The 6,184-nt window shown below is 36.9% G+C and overlaps 1 long non-coding RNA gene across 1 annotated transcript; it reads left to right on the forward strand.

Annotated features, from left to right (window-relative positions):
- Positions 1–2,604: 2,604 nt before the first annotated feature.
- On the forward strand, positions 2,605–3,497 carry LOC113109264 (uncharacterized). The gene is made up of 3 exons (XR_003292919.1): positions 2,605–2,917; positions 3,086–3,199; positions 3,293–3,497. It is a non-coding gene; the product is annotated as an uncharacterized LOC113109264 (long non-coding RNA).
- Positions 3,498–6,184: the final 2,687 nt, after the last annotated feature.

Raw genomic sequence — 6,184 nt, forward strand, 5'->3', positions numbered from 1 at the left:
TCAAAACAAAACCACATTTGCATGATGTCGCGACTGAAACTGTGTGGAAAACGCTAGGCGCGCCGCTCTCCTTATTTCCAAAGCACTCTGTAATCTGCGCTCGCGCTCCAGTGGCGTCTGCTGTTGCTGGGCAACCATGACCCGCTCTCCATGATGACGCAGAAGTTTCAGCAAAGAATAAATGGAATTCCAACACTTAAAATCACTTGCAGTAGCTCTGCTAATAGATTCATTTAAAAAATGGCTATCCTTGTACAACTATGATCATCTGTTTCTCCATCTTGCCTTAGCTTTCAGTATTGTTCCGGGAAAGGATGTGCATGACCAGTGGTGCACTTACTGCGACCTGAAAAGTTTAGATGTTTCTAATTTAATTTTCTACCTGTTAGATTGTGTTTTATTTACGTCTACACCTAGATAGCCTTTTTTTTATCAATAAACGCGTATTAATGTATAGCCTTATGCAACATTTAAATATGTAAATTTTAAAAACTTTATATATGACATTACATATTTACATTTTCATGTAACAGCCAGTATTTGTATCTGTAACAATCACAAAATTTTTCCTATCTGCATTCGGATACAACATCGTAGCCTACAGTTACTTGATAAGACTGTTATGACTTTTTATATATTTTTTCGTAGTTATCACTGAACAAGTATGTCGTGTTAAACTGAATTAATTATTAATTTCTAAAATAATATTTATCATGCAAGCAGAAAGATGTCATGACAAACGTTTAGTGATCATTTGAACACGACTGAATCCATTCAATGCACACATTCTCATTACGCAGAACACTTTGAGCGAGTCTATAATGTATAGTCGACTTCACTAAACAGATGTGTGTGTGCCGCGCAAACCAGCAAAACATAAAGATGCAAACATGTAGGACAAGTAGACAATGTATCCGTATCGAAGCTGATTATTAGCCTACTCTTGAGAGAGAACTGGTTTGGTTTTTGAGAGACTGAGACGCGCAGCGCGGCTGTTTGATTGGTGAGCGCGCTGTGCTTATTCCATTCATTCGTATCATGGTAGCCTAAGCTTTCAATATTTGCCTTTTAAATATATAAAAATAATATAACGTGTAGCTATGATGTATTATTATAGGTAAAATTACTCTTGCAACGCTCTGATTTCTGAGAGATGCACAGAGAGGCGACAACAATGCGGTGTTTGATTTGCTCTCTTTTCACTCAAAGTTTACATTCATTCACTTCTGGCGCTGATCCCCTGGCTCACCTGTTATCTAGCAAACACCAGACTCTCTCAGCTTCAGCCGAGTATTCAGGCAGAATTATTCCTTGTCCGTTATTCGTTTTTTAAGCCATTATCCGTGCCATTCCGAATAAGGTATTCGGCTTCAGGCACAACCCTAATTATTACATTACATAGGCCTATTTTATTTTTACATGCAACATAGATAAGGTCATATAGTAACAGCTCCACGCAATATTGTAATTCTAAAATTCACGTCGTACTTGCAAACACTTTGTATGAATTATGGTTAATACATGCTGGAGTAGTCGATTGTGACAGTGCTCGACTAGTCTATGCAAACACTAGCACAGTATGACAAAAATTGCTGTATTTATGTGCGCATGCCCAGTAGAGCCAAACGTATCCATTCTAGCCTCGCTGCGCGCATTTGTCATATCCCGAGCTTTGCGTGTGTCTGTGCACTGTGCCAATTAGGCATAGTCATATACATTTTTGACCACAGATATAATGTCAACAAAAAATAAAGTACATAAAAATTATTTGACTTTACAGTTCCAAACTTTGTTTGTTTATCCAAGTTTAGCTCCCAGGGTCGGACTGGGGGTAAAACCAGTACTCATTAGCAAGGCCCCAAAGGAAGAGAGGGACCTTGAAAAGTATGAATCTGAAATATATTTTATTTTACCTGGATATTTTCATGGGTGGTGGGCATGGGGGCCCATCAGGACTGCCTATGCATAGGGCCCAGGATCTTGTTTAACGCCCCTGTTAGCTTTAACCCTAATTATACACACTTGAACCTAATCAAGCTCTTACTAGACACACTAATCTTCCAGGTGTTTTAAGGCCAGTTGGAGCTAAACTTTTCAGGACATTGGCCATCCAGGATGTAGTTTGGAGACCCCTGTCCTACAGAGTTGTTACTTTGCACATGCTTTTTGATCATTACAAATAATAATGTAAAATGATTTTCTTAGAATAGGAGATATGCTTTCTCTCGCATCACAAACATTATCAGTAGTTAAGTATGTGGTCTTGAATAGGACCCTTTTTTCACTCATTTGGACTCGGTCTTGGACTTGGACTCGAAACTTTTGGACTTGGACTTGACTTGGACTCGAACCTCTTTGGACTCGGTCTTGACTCGGTCTCGACTAGTCCTGGACTTGGACTTGACTTGGACTCGACAAAGCCGGACTTGACTACAGCTCTAGTAAAGGGTACGTTTAAGGCTATCTAGGTGTAGACGTAAATAAAACACAATCTAACAGGTAACGTTAGAAAATTAAATTAGAAACATCTAAACTTTTCAGGTCGCAGCAAGTGCACCGCTGGTCATGCACATCCTTTTGTTGATACACCAAAGATGATCTGCAAGACTGATAAAGAAAGATAAATTAACTTAGGTTCATGCACGCACATATACAACTCTTTGAAATAGCGGCAGAGAAAACGAAACCGAAAGTAAACTGGAACCGCTCTGACAGAGTCTGCACATGCACAACTACGTCACGCGCACATTGACAAGACTGCCCTTACAAACAAAGAAGGAATTTAGTACAGTTAATGTGAGTGGGAACTATTAATTATTGCTGTCTTTACAGGAGAAGATGCCAGACTTTTGTCCAGTCTACAGATTCTCCAATCGCCGTCGTCTCAAAACGAGAGCCCGTGGATCACCTTTCACCTGTAAGATATGAGAATATTAGGATTATATTTGGGATAATGGTTAGTTACTCAGTGGATGTGTGTACAATACAGGTCCTGTTACACAGGAACAGCGAGGCTATAACATAATAGTATTACAAGATTGATGTTGACCCAAAGCTTTTCACAAGTTTGTTTCCACAATCACAGAATGTTTCTTTTCTTCTGGAGCGAGGACTTTGACAGAACGGGGCAGAATGTGCCAAACAACTTTCCAGCTCTTCTTCAAAGGGTCTGTGTATCATCGACCAACAATAATTCAAGGTGTATAAGATTGATATATCAGTATGTGATTAAATGTCACTTTAGTGTTTGTTTCTGCACCACATCGCTAAAATGACTAACCTTACCTTCCAGAGCAACAACATGCGACAGAAGCTCAATAAAACCGTCCTTTTCAAAGAGCATTAGCCCTTTTTATCTCTGTCCTTCACAGTAGTGTAGTTCTCTCTACAGGGAGGGGATTTCAACATGCAGCATTTCTTTATGTATATTTGTAAAGGGGAATCTTGTACCTATTTTTATTTGCAAATAAATATAACTTTTATAATAGTTTATAAATAGAGACTTTTGTGTAATTCTTCTATATTTTGTGTATTCATTCTATATCAGAACCCCTGAAATATAATCCTAATAGTCTACAAGAAACTCCAGAGTGTTTTCTTTCATTGGAGACCAGGATTCTTCTTCTACACCAAGAGTTTGTCACACAGTAAGTATTTTATTGTCACTGTGCACTTTAGGTAACCAAAAGTCTTATGGGGAGTTTCCATAGGGCATTTTACAAAACACATGAGCATATCTTGGCAAATAAATGGTCTAAGTCACTTCTATTTCATTCTACATTGATCTGCTTTTGCACACAGCTTCACACGAGCTGGTGCTTGAGCTCAGTTGTGTTTCTAAAGTCATATCAAGTGACCTAGAGGCTGAAATGTGTTCAGTTGAGATGCTTGTTGTCCGGCAGAAAGAAAAAACAATATTCTAGCCTCTATAACTCTGTGCCAGTACTTCACACAATTATTCTGATTGTTTCATAAGAAACTACAGGGTCTCAGCTTTCTAAAGAGATCAGGCATTTGATGGTACACAAAAATATCTGGGAACAGTGATCTCTGAAGTAGACACAGTGCAATGTAGAGGAGAAAAGCCTAGTAAATGGCCCAAGCCTGAAGAAGTTCAGATAAACGTAATAATTCAGATTATTTTATTATAATAGTAATATTTGTATTATAAAAGTATATATATATATATATATATATATATATATATCTCATGTTGCCATTCTGTACACTGAGTTTTAGTAGTCTATATATTAATTTAACATAAATACCTTGTGCGTGTGTATATTCATTGCACCAATCTGTTCTGTTCAATATTATTTTCATATGGAAGTCCAGGGTTATAATTATAAGTATTCAGTGTCATAAGTACATCTCTGACATTTATAACAAACCAAAGAGTTTGAAAATCGGTAGATAATTTAGTAAGTTAGCCTTTATTATTTAAATCTATGGTTTTGTATTTCTGACTCGTTATACTGTTTGCTGAATTATTTTGTGTTTTCTGAATTGTAATCTGTTTTCACTTTACGGTCGCTCTAGATTTGTCCCAAATGTGATTTCTAGTGAGTTCTGCTGGAAACATGAGACACTGGAGACAGATGATCATCAAAACTGTGTAAATGCAATGAGAACTCGGTCCAAACATGAATAATGACAGCTTTTTAGAAAACATTTACAGCTGTTTTCATGAATGTGTCATTTATGAACTCTAATCTACAAATAATGAAACAACATTAAATATAATTGTCTGTATAATTTGTGTTCTATTATTATTATGTAGTGCTTTTGGTGTTTTTATTGTGAGCTAGGCAAATTGAACACAACAAACTTTTACTTTTTTATTATTCACACATATTAAATTCATTAAAAGTGAAGCTACAAAACTAACCCCAGATCAGTTAAAAGCATATCAGACACTAACAGCTTTAAATTCCAGCTGCGCAGATGGGAACGCTTTCACACTGCTTTTCTGTGACATTAGTGAAGTAATTTACTCTATTTACTGTCATGAAGTTTAATGAGAAACCACAGGACACAAATGGATAAAGACTAAGAGTCAGTGTTCAATGTTCAGAAATGTCTCATCTATTTTTCTGGTGTTCTCTGGAGGGAAGTGTTGTGTTCATCTCTTTGTGTTTCTTCATCTGTTTGCTCTCATTGTTTTGAACTCTGCTCTGTGTTGATCAGATCCGGCCCAAACTCCAAAATCATTGTCAAACTCCAAAATGAGTTTACGTTGTTTCGTGTCCCTCAGATGTTACAGTGTGTCACACCTATGGGGCATGTTGTCACATTTCACTTCCATTATTTAGAGTAAATAAAGAAAAGAGTATACACTGTAATTCTGGATCATAAACATGTGTTTGTACTAGATGTGTGACAGTTATGTAAATAAATAAATAAAACGACACACAGAGGAAGTCCAAAAGTGTTAGTTTGGTGTTGTGTTAATGTTATTATTAATGTTATAATACCAAAGACCATATACAAGGAATGAAAACATAGAGATCCACCTTGGAAAAAAACTAAAGCAAAGTGTCCAATAAAATGCAATAGTGGCAGAAGAGAGATGATGAAATACAGACAAACAGGGAAGATATATATTTTCTAGACTGGGGTTAGGAAAAATTAATGTAAATTTACAGCATATTAACAGCGTAAATATACAGTACTGAACTGTTTTCTAAAATTACGGTGTCTTACCGTAAATGCACACGTGATCGGTGGGAGAGGGGGAACCAAAGGCTAGCTGAGGCATGGAGGAGCATGGTTTCAGTCAAAGTTTTATGGATTTCATCTCAAGTTGAGGCTCATTTACAGGTAAGCAGATCAAAGTCTGAATACATTTTTATCTTAAACTGCAGCGTTTTTTTAATGTGGGCACAATATTTTAATTTACCTTTGACAAATCTTGCCAAGACGGTGAACTAGCATGTATGCAATTTTTACTAATTTCTCCTGAAAGTTAAGTGTGTATGTGTGTGTTTGTGAAGGATTTGCATCGTTTTTTTTTTCTTTCCTGGTGTAAAATCCTGTAAATGTTAAACTTGTAAATAGTTAAATATAAAATACTTGCGTTCGCTGATTATTTCATTGGATATGAATTTAACATATTCGGCAACGGTAGAAGATGAGCACGTGATCGGTGGGGGAGGGGAGCAACGGTTAGCGTCTGATACCAGAG

The sequence above is a fragment of the Carassius auratus genome, chromosome 9, assembly GCF_003368295.1.
Source record: "Carassius auratus strain Wakin chromosome 9, ASM336829v1, whole genome shotgun sequence".
Classification (NCBI taxonomy): Eukaryota; Metazoa; Chordata; class Actinopteri; order Cypriniformes; family Cyprinidae; genus Carassius; species Carassius auratus.